Genomic DNA, 23,440 nt, shown 5'->3' on the forward strand with positions numbered 1-23,440 from the left:
TTGGAAGAAGAGCTTATGGGATGGGAGATATTGTTGTCACCATCTTTAGAAAATATATTGTCACAGTTTCTTTAAAGTCTTTGTCATCTGGGTCATCTCGATTTTAGTTTCTGATGGTCATTTTTTCCCTCTTTATGCTAGTTCACATTTCTGGTTTCTCAATTTTTTTTTAATATTGGACATTTAAAACAATATGTTGTATGGACTCTAGATTCTGTTATCTTCTTTTGAAAATTATTGAGGCATATTTTATCAGGCACTGATATTAATGGGTGATCATTTTGAATCTGTGCAGGTTTGGCTTCATGCTTTATTTGTTTATTTATTTTTGTCTTTCTGAGACAGGGTCTGACTATGCAGCTCAGGCTGGCCTTGAGCTCACTTTGTAGCCCAAGCTGGTCTCGAACTTACAACAATTCTCCTGCCTCAGCCTCCTGGGTGCTGGAATTGCATGTGTGTGCCACCACGCCTGGCTGAATTTATGCTTTATTTGGATGGATATATTTCCTACCCCCACAGGTGCTGGCAATCCCCTACAATAAAAGGGATCTCAATTTCTAAAATTTCTTTTCCATAAAAATCTTGTCAGGATGTGATTTTAGGTACTGCTGGTTTTAGGAAGGTCTAGAATAAGCCTTATACTGTGACAGCATTCATACTTTTTCAAGGACAGCTTTTTTGGTATGTACTGATGTTGGTGCATCAACGAGGATTCTCCACTCTGGCAGGGCAAGCATTCCTAAGTACTGCTTTACCTTAGCATAACCCAACCCTGGAATTTCTGTCCCTTTCTCAGCCATGTTGCATTCTGCTATCTGGTAAAGCCTGGGGTGGAACTCTTTTTTGCAGAGAGAGTCTAGGCCTTGTCATGTGCTCACGGAGGTGCCCAGCACAGCTTGTTGGAGACTGCACTTCTGTGCACCTTCCTCTTTCTTGTATGCTTTTCTTTGTGAAATGAAGTGCTCTGACCTCGGATTTCTGCCTTGTAAGCTCAGCAGGACAGCCAAGTTGTGCTCGCTTCCTAACTTCTTTATGCTCAGAAATTGCAGTTTCATTTCTGCCTGTTATCCAATCCCTGAAAGATTTCTGCTGAAAATCCTGTTGCTCTTTTATGTAACGGGTGCTAGGCAGAAGGCCCAAGGTCTGGAAAAACTCATATCCCTGAATGAGTGAGGTCATCTTGCTACAGTTCTGGAAGCAATGTTTTTGTGTGTGTGCCTGTGAACTCCACTTCCTATCTGCTGCCATTGCCAGGCCTTCTGCCCTGCACTGTCACCTTCCACCAAGTGGCCTGGTACCTTCTTTCTCCTGTGCTTGCAAAATAATCTCTGTGTTGAGTTTGGAAAATGGTGGAATAACGCATTGTCTCTGAACTGCCTAAATGAAAATGCCACTGTGTTCATTGGTAGGATCGAAGGTTAAAGCAATTCCTCCCAGTGTTCACCAATGAATCTGTAGAGTACATATGATGAGCTAGTTGCCTTCATTGTAGCATGCTAAGGAGCTTAATATGGATCAGGTGAATTTTGATGGAGAGGCTTAAGATTTATTTAGCATTTATTAATCTTAAGCATGAAGCACTCAGGAAGAGAAGTAAGTGAATAAAGGGAGGCAGAGAATAGTACATCCTTGTTCTACGTTTTTGCTCCTGTATGCTCTAATTTGGCAAAGATTTAATGAATACAATAATTTATCATGACTGGAGATATTCCTTTGCTAGTGTGGGTGATTTTCATTCCCTTGTACCCACTCCCTCCTCCACCTGGTCCTCAGACTAGCATGTTCAACCTTTATGCCACTCTCCTTTATGATTGTAGCAGTGTATATGTTGGAGACACTAATCTGGCTTAATCCTTTCATTTTGTATTTGAGGAAACTGAGTGCTATTTATCTCAAAGCAACTTTGCCAAACTCTCTCATCTCACTGTGTGATAGTCACCAGCTTCCTTTTAATATTAAGCTCTACTCCTCTAAATATGGCAGCAGAGGACAGAGTCCCTCCTGGTCACCCTTCTGCTGAGTGAGCCTCAGAGGATGGAAGCACAACTTTACAAAAGCTGTCTGAGCTTCCTGACCTGTACTGTGTGCTCTTCGACTTTGAATACAGTCACAGTAGCAGTGAAGACTTTTGATAACCTGGGGTTTCAGAGGATGACTACAAGTAGAGAGGTACTAGTGAAAAATGTGAGAAACTGGAAGACAACTGTATGATGTAATGTCAGGGACATACGCAGGGCACACAGAGGTATCTATTCACTATGTCTGGGTGAGTGTTGCCTGAGAAGATCAGGAAGGCAGCATGTCATGGAAGTTAGAAAGCAGATCTCTGAAGATCTCCACTTACAAAAGAACCAAAGGTTGAATCCATGACTTGTTTCCTCCCGGCTACTTCTTTTTTGATTATCAATAATTGATTGTGTGTTAGACTGTTTTTCGTGAGTGTTAGATTGTGTGTTAGAATTTTCTTTTCTTTACAGAAACCATTTTCAAAGCATTTACTCTTCTCTCAGTGTCCCACTTTGGGCTGCTATGCCATTTTAATGGGCTTATTTTGCATATTGTGTTGTAATTGTCTGATGCTATGTGTTTATTATTATTTGTAAACACTGAGATGAATTCCTTGAGGAGAAGGTCCATTTCTTCTTTGAACTCTGTTTTGAATCTCTGGAGTCTGACACAGAGAAAGCTCTGGGGTACACTGATGACTAAAACTTGATTTGTTAAAAAATTTCTTTTTGGTTTGTTTTGGATAATTGGTGGATCCATTTACCACTGCTCAATTTCAGATTTTTGCTATGTATTTTGCCAGTGAGATTGTTTTACAGCTGTTTTTCAATGATTTTTGTTAAAAAAAGTCAGTATAACTTGGTGAAATGAGTCACCAATTTTCCATTGGTTTCCATGGTCTAACACATTTTAAAGATTACAGAAATCATTGCCCTGACATTTTAAAAACTTTATTGTCTATTGAGAGAATAGCTTCTGATGGCACCAATTTTCCTCTGAGAATGTCATCAACCCCCACTTCTAGTTTCATTATATAGTGTTTATATCTTATTTTTCCAGATAAGTTATGATTGTGGTTCGTATTTGCAATTTTATACAGTATGTGCTTAATGGCATGATTTTTAATTTTTAAGTTGTACTTTTCTCCACAAATTAAAACAGTTGCTATCATTTTCTTTTCTTTTATTTTATTTTTTTAAAAAGAAACCATATTGTGTTCATAGATTTAGTTGTAGACCAGGGCTAGGCAAACTTCTATGAAGGACCAAGGCTTTGTAGGCATGTAGTGTTCAACTCTGTAATCATGGCAAGGGTGAAGTATAGATGGTATATAAACACATGAGCTATGTTGCAAGTGGTTATGTACCAATTAAATTTCATTTACAAAAGCAGATGGTGAGCTGAGTATTGTCTGTGGGTCATAATTTGACTCCTAGATGTCTTTTGATTTTTACAGCTTAGTGATATTTTAAATACCTGCATGTGTGATTCACATTTATAAATATTTTCTGATAACTGGAAAAGAAGATGTATTATTTGTATATGGTACAATTTCCATCTCTTCAATCTTTATGTCATCTTAGCAGTATTTTTTGCGGGGAGATCAAGCTTCTTAGTGTTTGACAAATCAGGTAACTTCTCATGGTATTACTTGGCACATACATGAAAAGAGTCTTGCTGGTTATGTTCTAAAAACAAATTCCAGGAGTGTGCCAAAAGTTCTCACTAGAAAAGATTGTGAACTGGTAGTTCAGCCACTACATAGTTAAGTTTTCTTGACCTTTGTAGCATTTTTGGTTTGTTTTCGCTTTAATCAGCTATCTGAAGATCTTATATCTCCAGTTCTATAAAAGCTAAGAGGTCATGACTGATTTTAATACACACCATTATCTTGTATACCATTAAGAAAGAAAAAAAACCTGTCAGTTGTAAGACATTATTGATTTTAAGATATATCCTAATTTAAAAATGTAAAACTGTGAAAATAATGCACATTTTAGAGTCAGTGAATTATGGCAAAAAATACAGATTTGTGGCTTTCTCTATACTTGGGAAGATCTAACAATATCGAGACCTCGTTGTCACAGTAATAAGGTTGTTCCTTTGATGCTTTGGAGCTCATTAATTTATATCTAAGTTACCTGCAGGTGTGACTCCTGTTTCTATGGCAATGTACCCAACCCAGAGGCATTTCTTCCTCCATGAAAATAAAATGGCTCCTTATGCTGTTGAAGAGAATACCTGAGAACATTTGAATCCCAGTAGCATTTGAAGTTTCCTTGGCTAAAGAATAGATACCGTCATAAAGGACGGGTCCGTGGTGAAGGAGATTCACTTTGAGGGACTTCCCAGAAAATACGTTGCTTCCAGTCTAAAAATAGCGAGTTTTAGTCTTATTTCCTGCTAAAGAATGATTAGGGAATGGAGATCCTTTTTCAGTGTACCCCAGTACATAGCCCAGGATATCTTTAAAGTGATGAAATGTATGCATGCTCTTGTGACTAGTTGACTCTCTTTTTAGTGTAAAGGCAAGAAGTTAAAATATTTTGCAGTTCACTTTAGTACTAAACACTTAGCATTGTGCATGCCACCCTTTAGCACTATAATGACCTCTGTAATGCTTTATGCTGTCAGCTGTGAGTTCCTATTTGTCTGCTGTGAATACATCTATCCCTAGTCATTGTCACTTATGTGACATATCTTTCTTAGTCTTTTATTCTAAACCTTCAGGATCACTTTGTCTTAGGTTTGTACCCAAAGCTATGAAGGGTTGGAGTACTGCTTCTAGAATTTCTTTTTTCTGTCTCCCTAGTCCAAAGTTTTATTCTCTCTCGGAAGGGAGCAGACCACTGCCTCCCTTCTTCCAACCTACTTATGTTAGTAAGAAATCTTCTCCCATTTGTTTCCAGTAGTGAAGCCTGGTTTTGCACGAGGAGAAATCTTACTTGGTATTTCTCAATCCAGCTCTCCTCCTGGGAAATTACTAGTATAGTCTGATGTTACATTGCTTCTAAGCTTAGTTTTGGTGTAGTAAGTTCTCATCTTTCTCTTCCCTTTAGTGATGGCTTAGTGGGAATTTGGTAGAGTCAGGCTGCATTTTAACCATAAATTTCTGAGAGCTGTTTTTAATCAGTGATTCTCCTTCCCTAGCTCGAAAAGGAGTTGGTAGCTGCTGGTTAATGTTTCTGACTTCAATCTTTTTTTTTTCTTTTCCTTTTTTTTTCTGTTCAGCATGAATAATTTAGAGCAAAACAATTTTTTTCCTTTGCTTAGTATTTCCCTTTCAAGAAACATCAAGTACATTACGACCATTACCTGGGAACAATGCAGAGTTTACTTGGGTCTTGTGCTTTTGGTATGTGTGGGTTTCTCTAAGCGGATATCAAGAAAAATCGTCTGGTCACGTGTGAGGCAGAATGCTTCAGAGCTCAGCCGACTTTAAACAACTTGCTAAATCCATTGTTTGTTACAGCAAAACAATAGAAAAGAGGAAGTGGTAGAAAACTGCTGGGTTAATATTAAATGAAAGGTACCCCTTTCCCCTACATGTATCAAACCACTGTGAATTATAACTGAAGTGAAGCTTTGAGGGTTGGTTCAGAAGTTTTTGAATCAAACCAAAGCAAAACACAGCCCTCACGGCCTGAGCTAGATGTCAAATGTCTCGCCAGATTGTTTTTTACAGATGAGCAGCGAATCTTCAAGGTATGGATTCTTAGGGACAATGTGGAGACTACTCTGACAAAGGGAGAAAAATGTAGCTGCTGCAGAGCTTGAGAAAAGTAGATTTGGGAAGACAATGGAGATTTTCTTATTGAGGCAGAAGGTCTGATTCCACGTATGTTGACTGAGTGGTTGCTTCCATTTATCTTTGCTTGTGGTGCTGGGGTGGAACCCAGGTGCTTGTAGATGCTAACCAAGTATTTTACCACTAAGCTATATCTCCAGCTCTTTTATCATTTAAAAAAATTTTTAAGTTGTTAATTAATTTTTAATTTAATTAAATTTTTAATTTAATTTTTTAAAATCTGAAGGCAAGAGTCTTGATAAGTTGCCTTGAACTTATGATCTGCTTGTCCCTAAGTGTTTGCTTTTTAATGTTTCCTTGAATAATATCAGAACATCAACCCCAAGCTGGCTGAGTATTCCCCAGCAAGCCAAGCCACCAGGTAGAGGAGGCAAGTTTGGGTGGATAAAGAATACTGGTTTCTTTACTGTGACTGTTAATGTTGTATGCCACCTTCACTAGGGTGTGGCATCATATATTTGGTCAGGCAGTAGTGTAAATGTTGCTGTGAAGGTATTTTATAGTGAGATTAACATTTACATTAGTGGATAACCTTTGCAGTAGGCAGGTTGTCCTTCAAAATGTGTGTGAGCCTTAACAATCGGTGGAGGTCCTTAAGGGATAAAAGATTGAAATCCCCTGAGGAAGACAGAATTCTGCTTCTGAATTGTCTTCAAACTTGAGCTATATTGTTCACTTCTGATGCATCTCCAGCCTGCTGGATATTCTACAAACTTCAGACTTGCCCACCCACACCCAGTGAGCCAGTTCCTTGCCCTTCCTTTGTACATCCAAATTTGGTTCTGTTTCCTGGAGAATCCCTGACTAGTATATAGTTCTCACCAAAGTATAAAGAAAGTATGTTACTCTGTAAGTCCTACTCATGCATATGCTGACTCATTCTTCTGCTTTGCATCATGTTAGTGTTATGATTTATATCTAGTTACCTCATGCACTCATTGGTGGGGCTTTTGGGAAGTGATTGGATGCGGCATGGGTGTGTGATACTTATCACTGGATTAGTCCACTGAAGGGTTTATCATTGGGTGTGACGTTGGGAGGTGAAGCCTGGTTGGAAGAAGTGAGCCACTGTGGGCATGGCTAGAAGGATGGATATTTATCTTTGTCCCTCAGTCCCTTGTGGCTGCCCACCTGCCCTGCCACGGACAGCTTCTCTTCTGCCATGCCCCTCTGCCATGCCACCCTACCTTGGAAACAGCCAGCTATGGATTGAAACCTCTACACACTGTGAGCTAAAATAAACCTCTCCTCCTTTAACTTGTGAGTGTTGGATGTTTTGTCCCAGTAAAGAAAAGTTTGCTACCATCACTGTGACAAAATCTCTGGGAAAATCAACTTAAATTTTCCACCATCTCCCTATAATGCCATTAAATTATGAATCCAACAATTGCTTAAATCTACTGATGAAGTGAGAGACCTCATGCTCTATCACTTTCCAAAAGTCTCACCTCTAAACATTGCTCCCTTGGGGACTTAGGCTCCAACATAAGAGCCTCCAGGGGCCATTTCAGATCTAGACCGTTACACAGAATAATGATTCAGCCACCTCCACAGGCCGTGCAGTCAGTTCACACCCAGATCTCAGTAGCTCCTGTTTGCCCAAAAGGTCAAGTTCTGACTTTCTTGACAGGGTTAGGACCCTTCACAGTCTGGCCCAAGGTCATTATCCTACTCATTCTCTGGAACAGAGCCTTTGTTCTGGGTTGACTGCTTTTCTTATGCGCACTTGCTGGAAGTGTTCCCCTCCCCATACCTTCTCAGTTTATTTCTCATGCAGAAAATGCCCTGGGTATCTTTTTACTTTCTGCCCCTTTACAGCACAGCTCAAGCTCCATTTGCTCCATGTAATCTCTTTTACTTTTCCAGTCTCTCATCTCCACTTATATCTCTAGTAAGCCCTGCATTGTAAGCAATTATTCTCCAGTATAGATTCAAGCGTGTGCATATAAGCAAGCTGTGAACTCCTGGAGGGAAGAGACCAATCGTTTTATTCCCTCTGGTGGCCCCTGGTGCTGAGCAAATAAAAGTATCATACCATTCTAGGCAACTGATGGCCGAGAGTCATATTTAATGTTATTCAATGGGACCTTGTGTCTCCTGGACCCATAGCTACATGTTAAACTGTGCATTGGCAGTGTGCTTTCTATTAGGATGAACTGGTCCTATGTTGATTGACTTCAGTATGAAGAATGACAATGCTTTGATAGCACTTGTTGTCCCTATTGTCCATGAGTAAATTGCCATTCTGCTAACTCCTGGTATAAATCTCTTTTGAAGTATTGTTTGCTTTTCCTATGTTGTAATTGTTCGTGAACTTGTATCTTAGAGTGTAAGAGTTTTGCAGTTCTCCAGAGTGCTTTACCCATAGTATGCTCTCCACACACAGGCCATGAATAGTATGGAAAGATGTATTCACTGCTGCAGTTTTCTACCTCCAAAGTTTACAAAGAGAAGGCCCTTCATCCTGCCTGAATCTGGCCATGGAGTGTAGCAGGCATGAAGGAATTCAGGATTAAGAATATGTGCCTGAGCCCCAGGGAGTTGCTGAGGAAGTCATGAGATTCTATTCTGTGAGTTTTCTATATATCATGTTTGCCAATCAGTTCTGTGAGTTCTTCTTAAGAGGAGTACATCCATGGTTTTGTTAAAAAGCTACATTTGTAGAGAATTTTAGACATACAAAAGAAGAGAAAACATACTGGTGGGGAGAAAATCCTCCTTTCTATCAAAAAGCTGCCTTCCATGAAATATCTCAAGGACCTCTCCTCTAAGCCACCTCAGAGGAAGAGTCTTCTCATGACACAGTGAGAGATGTGGATATTCTTCTGATCTTAGGCTCAGAAAGACAACCTTGATGAGATCCCAAGTCTTTCTGTCTTAGCTCTTTATCCATCCAGTATGTATAAGATATCAGTTATATATTTTTAAAACCAAACCTAAGTTTTTATATATTCAACATGTAATAGTGCAGCTACTAGAAGCTAGGCACTCTGGGTAGTGAGCATGTTTTTCCTTTTCTTGAGAACCTCTGCATTTTTTCCTTGCTCTTAGTTAAGTTTAAACTTCTTTTCAATGACATTTCTCACCATATCAGACACAGGCTATGGTTGACATTCTTTGTGCCTGCCACTGACCACTCATGCACTTCATGCCCCTGTGCCTTACAGTATCCTTTGTCAGAAACATCTTTTTCTATCCCCTTCCAGAAGCTCCAGGTCGTCGTGTAAGTCTCAGCTCAAATCTCAGGCTTTTTTGACCGACTCTAATTCAGGCTGTGCTAGTGACCTTCCTCAGGTGCTCCAGTGCTCACAACTCGGTGTTGACACTTGAACTGTGCTTATCTGCTTCTCTGTCTCAGTCCTCAGGAGAACATGAGACACTGGAAGGCAGGACCTATGTCTCACTCAGAATCTTCAATCCTTGGTTCATAATAAATACTAATTTCTGAGTAACATGCTATAGATAATAAATATGTACATTTTAATTTGTTAATTAAAAATAAGCCTAAGAAATGAATTCTTCAAGAATAAATAGATGAAGGATGGATACTAGTCATAGAAGTTAAGTATGGTGATTTTTGAAGTTTTAACTTGCACAGGGAGTGGAAGCTGTTCTGGGAAGTTTGAAGAGGATGCTTCCTGATTTGCTTCCCAACTTCTCTCATTCTTTTCTTATTGATGGAAGAATATCTTTTACTTTAGTAGTGAACAGTGGTCTTTATTTTGCTATTAGGAAGAAGATTTTATGCACAGCTATTCTTGGGAGATATCATGAACCAATTGCTGATAATAATTAACACCGGAGCTTTTTCTGAAAACAGACATTTGTGGATAATGGTGAGGGATTTGGGGTGGCAAATAAGGATCCAGGATTCTTAATGAGTCAAAAGACACTGTAGAAAAGGAGGCTGGGATTCCAAGATGGTCTCCTTGGCCATTCTCAGGACTCTTCTGTAGCAAAGTCTAAGATTACTGTGGGAGGGTTCTTGTTAGAACTTAATCCAGAATAAAAGAAAATTCAGTGATGTGTTGGCTTTTCTTAGTTATAACAACTTACCTACTTTCCCTCCACACAATATCAAATAAGTATTTAACCCCACTGAGCCTCAGTTGCCTCATTTACAAATGACAATACTGTGTATAACTCAGAAGTAACTGTTAGGATTAAATGGGATCGTGCACATGAAAAATGATACCTTCTTTGAAAATGGAAGTTATTAGTTTGTATTTTTTCCAGTAGCTTGTGTGATGCCTCATATCTATTGGAAATAGATTCTGAATGTTACATGTTGTACATAAGGACATGTGCAGTGCACAATTTGTGGCCATGTCTGGAATTCCTGCAAGCCTGCTTTAGGACTGAACCAGGAAAAGAATCTTGCAAGTAAAATTTCTTTCCCAATGAGTATCATATTTCTCCCTCTCCCAGATGATATTCTTTTCTTTTTTCCATTGGTGCACATATAGAGTTTTTATTTGACTACTAAATGCTTTCCTCAAGGACTCTGACTAATGACAACACAAACTGGACCAGCTCATGGCCAAAGAGGGCTTCCTGGAGCACAGCTGGTCAGCACGTACTTCCATCAGCCTGTGGAGATGGACCATGTTGGAGGACTTAACATGTTCCCTTGAGCAGAGGCTCTTTCTGTCTTGTAGTTTCTTCCCTATCCAGATGTTACACAGCTCTTAAGTCTTTATTAGTAATGTTTTCATGTTCATCTTTTGAGAAATTTTTCTTTCCTTTTTTTTTTACTGATATGGGGAGGAGGAAATACAGTTTAGGGACAAAAAAACTAGTATCCAGGGACAACAGTAGCACAGAGACAAGATCAGAGCCTACCATTTGCCAGTAGACATGACTGAAAGGACCCTTCCTGTGTTGGGCATGTGACATTCTGCCTACTTCCCTGCTTGCCAGTGATGTCTCAGAGCCAGTATCTTTAGAGTGCGTTACAGGGGATGGTAGTGAGCAGGCCCACAGACTAATTTACTAGGCATATTGAGAATATTTCCCCAGGACAAAGGGAATCTACAAGGAAAGGCATAGTGGCACATGGCCTGGGTGTTGGAGCTTTGGAACTATGCTTCTGTAACTGAACAGTGAGTGTGTGGACGTGGTTGGTGCTCTGATGTGACGGTCAATTTTACCTACCAACTTGAATGGGCTACAGGGAACCCAGATAACTGGTCAACTATTATTCTGAGTTGTGTCTGTGAATATGGTTTTAGATGAGATTAATATTTAAATCAGTGGGCTCTGAATGAAGTAGATTGCTCTCCTTAATAAGTTCTGTCAGCTGAAGACCTGGATAGAACAAAAAAAGCTCACCTTACTCCAAGTGAGAAAGAATTCCTCCTGCCTGACTGTTTTTGAGCTGAGACATTGTTTTTATTTTTCTGCTTTGGGGCTGGGACTGAAATATCACTTCTTCCTGGGCCTTAAACCTGCCGGTCTATGGTATACAACTACAGCGTCAGCCGTCTTGATTCTCAGGCCTACAAACTTGGACTGCAGCCACACCGTCGGTTCTCCTGGGTCTCCAGCTTGCTGGCTGTAGAACATGGGACTTGCCAGCTTCTGTAATTCTGTCAGTGTACCTCTTGCTTGTGTTGCTCTGCAGGACCCTGACTAATACATCTGTCCTCATTGCACAACTCTGAGTACTGCTGGACATCTGTTGATAAGTCAAAGTGGTTGATAAAGACACAGAATTCTCAGAGAAGTTTCTCAGCCAGTTTGTGTAGCCCCGTCTGTCTGGTGCCTGGTTACTGACTGCTGTTTTGTTTCCTGCTTGGCAGGATCAGCATGTCTGGTACTCAAGCATAGCACAACCTAGGGTCAGATTTTCTTCTCTCCGTGTCTCCCAGAATGGCACTTTCTAGACTATAAGCGACTCTCGAGTCTCTCTGCCCAAAGTGATAGAGAGGGTCCCTGTCTACGGGACCTAGAAGGCAGCATGTAAGGATAAAGTAAATGGGGTCCTAGTGTTTGAAGGGAGCCAGTATAATTTAGCAACAGAAGAATAAGTTTTTGAGTTTCTGTAGTACAGTTTTGTCCAGTTGCATTTCCTGCTGTGCATTCCTTATAAACAGTAAAATGCTGTTTATGATATTTTTGAGTGTGGCAGTCTCAGAGAAGTTCCCTGTGAAGTGGATGTGAATATGGGGGTTGGGGGATCTAACTCTGGGTGCTGTTTTGTTGAATCATGAATGCAAATGTGTAGAACATGCCTGAGGCAAGATGAAGATTAATAGAATAGCTGGTAATTCCATTTCTACTTTTAACTCAGGGGCTTTTAACTTTGGGAAAGGCACTTAATTGCTCTTGGCTTTCTATTTCCAAGAGATCTTAGAACTAGTAGGCTCTGCTTTATCTGCAAGCTAGTGAGAGATTTAAAGCCTTCTGCCCTGCTTCTGCCTTACTTTATCAAAAGCTGCATTGTAACAGGATTGATTGCCAGGTGACCAAGTTTGACAAGCCCACTGATGTGGAGGAAAGAACACAGTGTGGGAGTTATTTAGAAAATTCATTTTGTTTTGGTCTGGACACTCTCTGTGTGACATTATATATGTCAGTGAAACTCTGAACCTCAATTTCCCTACCTGCAAAGTAGGGACAGAAATACCTACCTACCAAGGGATGGAGTTTTCACCAGAATCAAATTATTTTAAAATTTCATATCCATGTATCAAATGATCTGTATGTCATTTCAATACTACAGGGTAAAGAGATAGTTGAGACATGGTCCTTATGCCCAGGAATTCAGCCCCTAGGACAATGAGAAAATATGTATGAAAGCACTTTGTAAATGCAAAAGGCTACCTAAATGTTAGCTATTATTAGCATTAATGGAGATAATAATACTTGCCCTACTTTATGCAGCATGGTTATCATTAAGCTCAAGTGAGATAAAGCATGTCAAAGCCATTAGAAAAGCTGAAAAGTACCGACATACGAACTTATTATTGACATTATTATTGCCACCACTGAATGAATGATCATTAAGTTTAGTAGGGGAAAACCTAGATTTTAATTATAGGCCACAGAGGATCCTGGAGTTTGAATACCAAACTTGGGACTCGAGTTGAACACACAGGTATTCTCACTTGCTTTTGATTCTGCAGGGGAACTGAATCAACAATTAGGAGTCTGTTAATGCTTCTGCCATTTCAGACTATCTGATCCTGGAAGCAGGGATTTCTTTGCAGTTTATTGGTGACCCACTGAAATGCATCCACCTGTGAGGTGGAATGTTCTATCTGATGGGCAGCCTGACAGTGCTCTACCCTGCAGACTAGGATGTGGTCAGGTGGAAAAAGTACAGTGGCATAAGCTTTCTGAAATCCTCCATCGGGGCGCATGCTGAAAGGCAGACTTCTGCTCTGTGTATTGCTGTCCGTGGAGCCAGAGGCACGACCCTGAAACCCTGAAAGCTGAGGCCAGGCAAAAGGACATGGGAATCACTTAGCTTAACTCTCTCTTCCGTAGAGTCAACGTGGAGTCAATATCTTCCTGCAGACCACAGTTTAAGTAGGTGGGAACATTGGAACTTGAAAATTCGGTTCTCCATCTCTAGGTCAGTGCCTTCTCATTGCATCTTGATGATTTGAGGATGCATTTGTGCTTTGAGCTAACTCACCACAGTTTTGATGTGGATGTAGCTCAAGTGTTTGCTCTTTGTTCGGGACAGTAGGTACAGCTCCAGTTCTTCCTTGCTGCCTGCAGATCTCCTCACTTCCTCCTGGCTGTGACATGGTCACTGCATGTTTTAATGAGCAAGATTACCATCCCTGTCTGTGACAGCTCTCCTGAACATTGCTTGTTCTTTTGTTGCATGCTTATCATTAACTGCTTTGATTCTGAGTTGACTGTGTATGTGCCCTCTCCTACTAGATTACAAGGTTCTAGGGCTTCAGAGGAGAGTAGCTCCAATGTTGAAATCCGGCTTTGTCATTTGGTAAATCACTCTGTGATCTTGGGCAAGACACATCATCATTCTGAATCTCACTCATTTTTAAAAAAATTGGATGCAATCAGACTTACTTTAAAGATGGCAAAAGTTAAAGAATACATGTAACATCACGGATATCCATCACATCTATCCATTTGTCCTGCTAATTCCTCCTTCGCTGCTCTCAGACGTGGTCTTGAGGGACCACTTTCTGCTTAGCCTTAGCCAGTCTCCTTTCTTTCTCCTCTCCCATTCATTCAAGTGAACTCAAAACAAAAATAACCTGAGCCTCTGGTCTCAGAGGTATGGACATCATCCATGAGGTCACTTAATCCAGCCATTGGTCCTTTTCCAGGAAGGCTGTGTCACAGACCATTAACTACCATTTCCTTTGACCCTTTGTTACTGCTTTTTAGTCTGGTATCTCTCATTCACTTCCTAACTTACTACTGTTTTGTTTTGAACCATGGTGATGAATTCTTTCAGGAGAAAATTATTGCCTGCTTCCTTATGTGTAGATTAATGTGTGTTGAACTGAGACGAACTGGATGCTACCTTGTTAGGGTTCTTACCTAGGCAATGGCTCCTTGTTCATAGAATTTCTGTCATCACACTTCTGTCCTGAATCTCACAGCAGGAAGTGACCACCTTCTCCTTGACTTCTTGTTTTCCATGTACCCACCTAGACTAGATGCATCTCCAGAGCAGCCTGCCTTGCATGGCTCCATTGGCCCACCCCGCCCCAAGGTTCTACTTGCTTTGAGTACAAACTACAGAGTCACTGGATGATGGCTTTTCAAATGTGATGCTTCTCCTTTAGTTAAAAGAAGGATTTATCCCCTTTGCAGTAGGTAGTAGAATTTTTCTGAGAGAAACTCAGCTCCTTTCCTAAGAAAATGTCTTGTTAACTCGCCTGCGGTGGAAATTGACCCCTCAGGGCTTGATGTCAGAGTTTCTAAAGGAGAAAATCATGGAAGACCAAAGAGGAAAGTGTTGGAGCTGGGGAATCAGAGCATTCAGGAGGAAGGTGCTGAGTCATGGGGGGAGGGGAGAGAAGGAACAGGAGACCAGGATGAACATGATGGCTGGATGCAGCGCCCTTTGTATTGTGACCTCCTCCCTGCGGTTATTACTTCTCCCCCAAATAATCAGAAGATGCTGGTGTGATGGCTCTCCTGAGGATGTGTGTGAAAGGCTGCTTCTGCCTGTGGTGGACGGACAGGCAGACCTGGAGACTGTGCCTCTCTGATTTCACAGAATCTTGAAGGAGGGGTATGGGTAGGAACTCAACTCTGGACTTCCCCAGACCTTTGACATTGAAGTCTGAAGCAATATGTTGGAGTGCAGTAATCCGAGGAAAAAAAAGTCAAGAATGCATGGCACAGAAGGCCCCCCCCGCTGATCTTTGGGTTAGATGCAAGAGGAGCCTGGCACCCTTATGCATTTAAAATAATATCCTGCTAGGATTTTTTGTTTTCTTAGAAAGGGATATGGCAAAATTTCAAGGGGAAACTATTGATATAGGAAGGCCTCTTGAGGTCACTTCACTGAGGAGTTAGATTGTGCAAACTCCCATTTGCCTGTCATTAAGGGGACTGTGGGACCTGAGCTCCTGCTCTTGTCCACCCTTTTTCTGTCTCAATATATGGAAGCCATGGCTTCCTCAGGTCATGAGGCAACCTAGAGATCTTAATCTTGCTGCATGGTAAGCGCTATTATGTGCTCTGAACACCACCACTTCCTCTTCCTCTGAGAGCCATGGGGCCAGGCTGGCAGCAGATCTTGCAAACCAGAGAAAGAGCCATCGGAGCACACAGTCTTGGCTCAGTCTCCTTAGATGTTTCACATGGAAGAGGAGACATACAACTGAAAACTCGTGGATGTTTAAGAATGAACAGAGGAAGGTTGCTGAGACAGTTCCCACGTTACTCCTTTTGAAAGCACCCAGAAATCTGTCTCATGTTTGCTGCAAGACAGCAGCTGTGGAGCCGGCAGCAATTGCTGCAGGGGTGCAAGGCTGCAAGAGGTGGATCAATATATATATTCCTTCAATATGACTTGCTCACAGCTGTTCACATATTTGGTTTCTTTTAACATTCTTTCCCCTGGACTTAACCAGAGGAGGAGTTTCTTAAACCATACACATTAAAATCAACAATAAAAGTTTTAAGTTAAAAAAAAAACCCTTAAATAATTCTTGGACTAAAAGAAAATTCATAGCCACAACAATAGGCTACTTGGGAAATAACCAACAATGAGAATATTACATATCAAACTTATGCCAGTGTTGTTCTCATGGGAAATGTCACTGCTCTGAATGCTTTCAGAAATAAACAGTAAAAGTGGAAAAGAATTACACTGAGAAATGCAAGGAATCAGAAAAAAAATTTCACCTACGGAACGCGAGAAGAATTTTTTCAAATACTTCTTTTTCCCTTCGGTCTAACTGAAAGTTTGTAACCCTTGACTAACTTCTTTCCACTTCCTCTACGGCAGGCCTCTGATAAACACCATTCTCCTCTTTCCTTCTAGGAGTTCAATTGTTTTTGATTCCCCATCTAGATGAGAACATGCAGTATTTGTCTCTCTGTGCTTGGTTTGTTCATTTAGCATTGACTTCCAGGCTGGTGAAGGTTATTGTAGATGACAGAATTTCATTCTTTGAAAAGGCTGAAAAATAATTCCATGTCATATATATGCCACATTTTCTTTGTCCATCCTTTTGTTGATACAGGGTAGATATTTTGAAAGTTAATGCCAAGTTAGAATATCTAAGGTGACTCTGCTATAATATGTTGATATGTAATATTAATATAATGGATGAATGTCTAAAAGGTATTTCTTTTAATATTATAACATAAACCAAACTTTGGGATATATAACTCACAAAGATAACAAAAATGCAAATTTTTTTTTTTTTTTTTTTTTTTTTTTTTTTTTGGTTTTTCTCCGGTACCGGGAACTGAACTCACGACCTTGTGCTTGCCAGGCAGGCGCTTTTGCCGCTAAGCTAAATCCCCAGCCCCGCAAATATTTAATATTAGAAATAAGGAAGAGAAAAAGATGACTTATAGAGTAAAAGAAACATTATGGGCTACTTTATGCTTGTGATCTTAAAAGTGTTGCATACGTGAATAATTTCCTTATACATATACATTACCAAGTTGACTCAAGAGGAAGTAGAAAACCAAAACAGAATAGTAGCCATAAAATGACTTTTAAAAAAACCTTAAAAGGCTACTTCTGAAAAAGTTTTTGATATGTATCTCTTATTATGTTCCACTTTTAAACCTTTAAAAAAAACTCCAGCAATCATAAAAGGAAAATCAACAAATCTTATTATATAAAACTTAAAAAAATTATTGTGGCACAAGATATAAAGTTGAAAGGAAAATGATAAATAGAAATGTGCGAAGACATACAAAATGATTAATATTCTTTGCTAAAGGCTGTGCAAGACTAATAAGAAAATTATCTATTAAAATAAGTAGAGTTTATGACATTTATCACAGGAATTTAAATGTATTGCTTAAACTTATCACATGAAATATGCTGCCTTATAATGCCAAACCTTCTTGAAACAATCTGAACATTCAATTTAGAGGGATGATTATGTTACAAAGGTAGTAATACCCAATAAATGTCTCAGGCCCAAACTTTTGGAGCCACCCTTCATTTCTATTTTCATGTGTTTTTCATATCCAATCCATTAGTGAATTTTTGCCTAAGCTTTAAAACTGATCTGGAATCAGAATATACCTCTCCACTTACACAGCTGCTCCTGGGTCCAAGCCCTCAGCATCTCTGCCTTCTTCCATAATCTCCTGCTAGTACCTCATGTCCTCTCTGCTCCTCCTACTGCATATTATGTGGATAGGTGCCACAGAGAGGAGTTTAAAATGCTCACAACTCTCTGATGTCTGCCTTCTCATTCCAGTTAAAATGGTATCTGCAGTTCTGACCAAGGCTTGCAAAATGTTATCTAATCCAACACTCGGTCCTCATTTTCTACCATACCCTGCCTTTTCAATTCTCTACCAACACCGGCGTGTTGCTATCCTTTGAACATGTGTAAAACCCTTTGAAGTGGACATCCCATATATTTGGTATGTATTTCTCCCAGCTGATTGATGCTTTAATTTCCTTTACAATTTGGTTCTGTCTTGTATGGTTAAATAGAAGATACAAAGTCAGGTGACTGGAAATAGTAACATGTTCTATAGAAATTGGAGGAATGTTCATCCTAGTGAAAACAGCAACTCCCCTCCAAGCCTGCCTACCATGATGACATATTACGGGAAGACACAAGTCCAAAGTCCAAGAAGGCACTGAAACATAGTTTAAATCATTGCTCACAGATTAGTCATCTTTCTTACAGTTTCAGTGGGTTCAGTCCATGGTTGTTGTGGTGGTACGCCAACATAAGAATATAGTACACTCTTCAAGGCCATGCCCCTAGTGACCTGCGTCTTCCAACGAGGCCCCACCTCCTAGCAGCATATTCAGCTATGAACTCATCGAAGAATTAGTTCACTGATGAGTGCAGTGCCAAACACATGGGACTTATGGGGGACATTTTATATCTAAACTGCAGAACTCATTTTCCCAAATACCTCCCCAACTCCAGTTTAAGTGCTTACATGCTATGCTTTTCATACAGAATATCCCATGGAATTGCCACCACAACTCATTTTATTAGTAAACACTTATTTATAAATGATGAGTCTGAGGATGACACGTGATTTACTGCCATGTAAGTGGGAGAGCTGGGATTTGAACCATGGCTGTGAGGGTTGGTATCACCACACTGGACTGCCTCCAAGGGTATAAGGCATTTTTTTGCTTCTAACTCCGGCACCACCTCACAAAACACAGCCGCTGACTTTATTGTCATGTTTTGTACTCTCAAACTTGCCCAGACCTTCTTCCTAGAACTCAGTCTATGCTGACTAGCTGTTCTTCATGCTCACCTCCCTCTGGGTCCTTCTGTCCCGGGTTTCTCTCTCATTGGGGATCTTTAATGTAAATCATTTTGGGATTCATGCCTTCTCCATCTCTGTCTCCTTAGCCTTTTTGTCCTCACTTGCACAAAGAAGCCCACAAGGCAGTTTAAGACATGTCACATTCTTCTACAAGAGACCAAGAGGGGAGGCATAATCTTTACCACACTACTGAACTTTCAAGTTCTTAGGAGATGCCTGTGTAGACCTTCAGTACTGAGCACACAGTTCCAAAGGAAATGACTTTACCTTCCTCCAATTTCTATAAGACGTTATCGTATCCATTCATTTGACCCTGTATTTTACATTTAACCACATGAGGTAATTGGTAGGTGTGCTACATTTAGTAGATTTCCACTTCATATCCCAGGTTCTTGCTTTGTAAAATAGGGGAAATTGTATATTTCAAGGTAATTGTAGGGTTCAATAAGAGATAGTGTCTATTATATATTTTATATAGCTGACACTCATTAGATATGAGTTTTATTTAATCTGAGTCTGAAGGCACAGTATCCATCTTTCCTCATATTTGCTAGGTTGAGTCATTGTGTTGGTCTTGATGAACTAACTGTAAAAGAAGCTGAAATTTCACAGCAAAGGAAATGGCTGGATCAAGATTACACAGAATAGTTTTAGAAAAACCCAATCTGTATAAGCAAACCGTAGGTACAATACATGTAAGCATGTTTGTAAGCCTTCTATGCATGACTTCCAGATCAGATCCTTTAAAAGGCCATCTTCTGCAGGCTCCTGTGCATATTGGATGACTAATGCATAATGTGGTAGGAAAAAAATGGACCGGGATAGGTCCTAGGTTCTAGTCCCAACTTGCCATAAACAGCTGTGTGTCTCCACTCCGGGCACTTACTTACCTTAGGACACAGGCGCTTTGTCTTTTAAATGAAAAACATCCAAAAGACAAACAACCAAGCAACAAGAGAAACCTCCACTGTTTCATAAGGTGGCCGAATAAAGAAAGAGAAGCTGTGTCAAGGTACTGTGTCTGTTATAAAATACTGAACAATATGAGGGATGATTATAATCATTTTGCAGTTTTCCTTGCAATTAAGAAAAAGGGGAGTTGTAAGTATCTTTTCCCCTCAATATCAGAATTCCAGGCATGATCAGTACATGTCAAGCAGTTTCCACTTCTCCTTTTGGGGATATGCTGTTCTAGGGTAACTGAATCATCACACTTAGGAAGGGCACGGATCTAGAACTGTGACTGACTGCCACGGGCCATTCCTCTGCCTTTGATAGGACTGTGACTCTCCAGAGTTAAGCAATGCCCAGTGGCCATGCAGTGTTCTCTCCTTCTCTCCCTGACCCCTCTATCTGTATCTATACTGATATGGGTGTGTAACTATATGTGTGCATGACTATACCCATAGTTTTTTCTCTCTCTCCCTCCTTGCTCTCTATTTTTTATTATGGCAGAGGTTCTTGGTCCAAATTTCCCTTTTTGTTGCAAAAACTAGCTTTGCTTATTGTCATGAAATAGGAATACTCCAGAATGGGTGATTATCACAGAAATAAAGACATATATGTATACATATTTTTTCTCTTTCTCTCTCTCTCTCTCTCTTTCTTTCTTTCTTTTTCTTTCTTTCTTTCTTTCTTTCTTTCTTTCTTTCTTTCTCTCTCTCTTTCTGCCTATCTATATTAATCAGTTTCCATCACTATGAAAAAATCAACTTGTAAAGAGGAAAGGTTTATTTTGGATCACAGTTTTGGACATTTCAGTTCGTGGTTGCTTGGTCCTATTGCTTTGAATGGACGGTAACACAGTACCTCACAGTAGGACTCTGTGGCATAGTAGGGACATCTGGCTGCTTACTTCATGGAAGCAAGGCAGCAAAGAGAGAGAGGAGGAGCTGGTGTACCAGTATCCCCTCCCAGGGCACATTCCCAACAATCACACTTTTCTTCCACTAGCTCTATGTCCTAAAGTTCTACCACCTCCCAATAGCTCCTCCATGGGCTGGTGAAAAGTCCTTTGAAACTAGAATGTTTGGGGAGACATTTAAGATCCAAACTACAGCACTATCCATCCCTCTGTTTATATATCTATCAATCCAAACATTTGTTTAACCCATCCACTGAATTCGACCTGCTAGAATTTATCCTTTTTCTATATCTTTTGCCCGTCTTTGGGTTCCAACCTAGAATAGAAAGTATGGCTTTCATCCAAGAAAGTGTCATTCAACTTGTTCTCAGCCAAATGGCAGTCTAAATTTGGAGCCCACACGGTTTTGAGAATGTCTTTCAACCTTTGGGTGATTATCTGAACTCAATCCAAATCTTCATGCTTGAAGACTTTGCTATTGTTAATTATGGCTCCTGCTCACTGCTGGTTAGTCACCTGGCTGTTTTCATTCTGTCTGGGAAATGACCTTGTACAAATTCCCTGGATTGTTTAAAACCAGCTGCATGGCAAAGCCTGGTTGATGATGGGTGAACCACAGAAGTTTGAGAGCTTTCAGCTTAGCCTATCCTGGATCAGGGCCCAGAGATCCTAGCTTTGCATAAACCCAAATACAATTCACCTGAAGAGCAGTTTTCCCTATACCTTGGTTATATTACAGTCTGAGCCACAAAAACCACATGAGAAATCTGGGCCAGAAAGCATAGTGATGATTTTGTGTTGGGGGGGTGCACAATGTGGATAGTGTGGTCTAGTATACATCCCACCTCCCTCAGCCTCGGGGTAGCTATTTTTTAATTTTTTAAATTTATTTTAGTATATCCCAAACTAATTTAGTCTACTTTAGAGTGAATTCTGGCTAGAAATTTAAGAAAGCTTTTATTTCATTCTTGGTTTTAAAATAAAGGCAATATGCCCTTTTAAAAGAGAAGACAGCAGGGGCCGAGGATATAGCTCAGTGGCATGGTGCCTACCTGGCAACTGCGAGGTCCTGAGTTTGATTCTTGGTTCCAAAAAACAAAACAAAGCAAAACAAAAAACCAAAAAAATTTTGCAAGAGCTGGATTTTCAGCTCTGAGTTTTCCATACTATATATGAGAGGCCATGGCAAAGGCAGTCGGTGGCTATTTAGGTGAAAATGATAAAATGTATTCTTTTAAGAAGATGATCCGTGGCTTACTATGGTCCAACTTACAGTTTTTCAAATTATGATGGTGCAAAGTGTTTCCCCTTAAAACCATTTTATTTTTCGCTTTGAGCACAGGTTTCAATAAATGACATGAAGTAATTGCACTTTAGTATGCAATAGGCCCTGCGTGGATGATTTTGCTTATACGTCGGTCCATGCATTTCAGCACATTTAAGGCAGGCTAGGCTAGGCTAAGCTACAATTTTTGATAGGTATATTAAATGCATTTCTGACTTAAGATATTTTCCATTTGTGCTGGCTTTATGGAAATGTAACCAACCCCCAGCATAAATTGTAGCATCTGTCCTTGTGTGGAAATTTATACTTTAAATTATCTTTTCAACAATCACTAACGGCATGCTTACTCCCTACCAGGCAACCTGATGGGGGAACAAAGGAATAGTGAGGTTCTTGCTCTCAAATTGCTTACACGCAGTAGCAGGAAATCCACACTGATGTCAGCAGATGTTTATGCCGCCACTATGCACCTGTTCAGTGGACAAGAGGCAAACGCCAATGCTGTTATTTTCACAGTAGGGAAATTAGATGAGCAAGACAAATATATTATACCATATTCAAACCTAAAGGGAACTTAGAGTTCACTTGATCCTGCAAACTAGGTTTTTTATATTTTAAAGAGAAAAAACCCCCCAAAATTTCAAAACAAGATAATAGGAGGGTAACAATGGTTAATACATTGCATATTGTTATCTTTAAAGTAGTTACTCAGAGTACAAGATCTAGGCATTTAATAATCCAAGCAATATTAGCACAAACCTTTCTTTTCAATGAACTAAGAGAAATTAGTGGTATAACTATCATATATTATATACAGTTATTATTATATATTAACTATGTATATATTTTTTGCTTTTCCCTTCCTTCTTTATCCTTTCTCCATCTCATTTTCTCTTTCCTTTTCAAGAATTCCTTCCCATTTTACAATATTTTTTGTACATTTTGGGTCTTGTTTATTTTTTCAGCTTCTCACATTAGAGAGACAATATGTTTGCACACTTCTCTGGTTTATTTCACTTATGAGAATTGTCTCAAGTTGCATTCATTTATCTATAAAAGTCCCCAGTATATTCTTCTTTATGGCTGAGTAGTACTCCATTGTATAAAAAGACCACATATTTTAGGCATTTGGGTTGTTTCCAAGATTTAGCTATGACCAATTGTGCTGCTAAAAACTTGGGTGCAGATATATCGCTGTGGTATGATGTTTTTAATTCTTCTGGGAAAATACCAGAAGGGGAATAGCTGGGTCAAATGGGACCTCCAATCTAGTTTTTTTCAGGAATCTCCACACTTATTTCCACAGTGTCTGCATCAGTCTACACTCCCACCAACAGTGGAGAAGGTTCCTTTTCCCCTACAGCCCCACCAGCATTTGTTATCGGTTGATTTCTTGATAATAGCCATTCTTTCTAGGGTGAGATGGAATCTCAGCATTGTTTTAATTCACAGCTCTCAAATGAAAAGGGATGTTCTATTTTTTTTTTTATATATTTATTTGCTGTTTGTATTTCTTCATCTGAGAAGTATATATTCACCT

General features: G+C 39.9%; 1 long non-coding RNA gene across 2 annotated transcripts in view; it reads left to right on the plus strand.

Annotated features, from left to right (window-relative positions):
- Positions 1 to 5,596: 5,596 nt before the first annotated feature.
- Positions 5,597 to 23,440, plus strand: part of LOC102020517 — a 40,930-nt gene continuing 23,086 nt past the window's right edge. The window contains exons 1-2 of one of the 2 annotated variants that reach the window (XR_001233929.1): positions 5,597 to 5,712; positions 8,202 to 8,385. This is a non-coding gene — a long non-coding RNA (uncharacterized LOC102020517). The remainder of the gene's footprint in view (positions 5,713 to 8,201; positions 8,386 to 23,440) is intronic. The other variant, XR_001233928.1, reaches the window with a different exon arrangement.

Source organism: Chinchilla lanigera, unplaced genomic scaffold, assembly GCF_000276665.1.
Source record: "Chinchilla lanigera isolate Chin_1 unplaced genomic scaffold, ChiLan1.0 scaffold00002, whole genome shotgun sequence".
Classification (NCBI taxonomy): domain Eukaryota; kingdom Metazoa; phylum Chordata; class Mammalia; order Rodentia; family Chinchillidae; genus Chinchilla; species Chinchilla lanigera.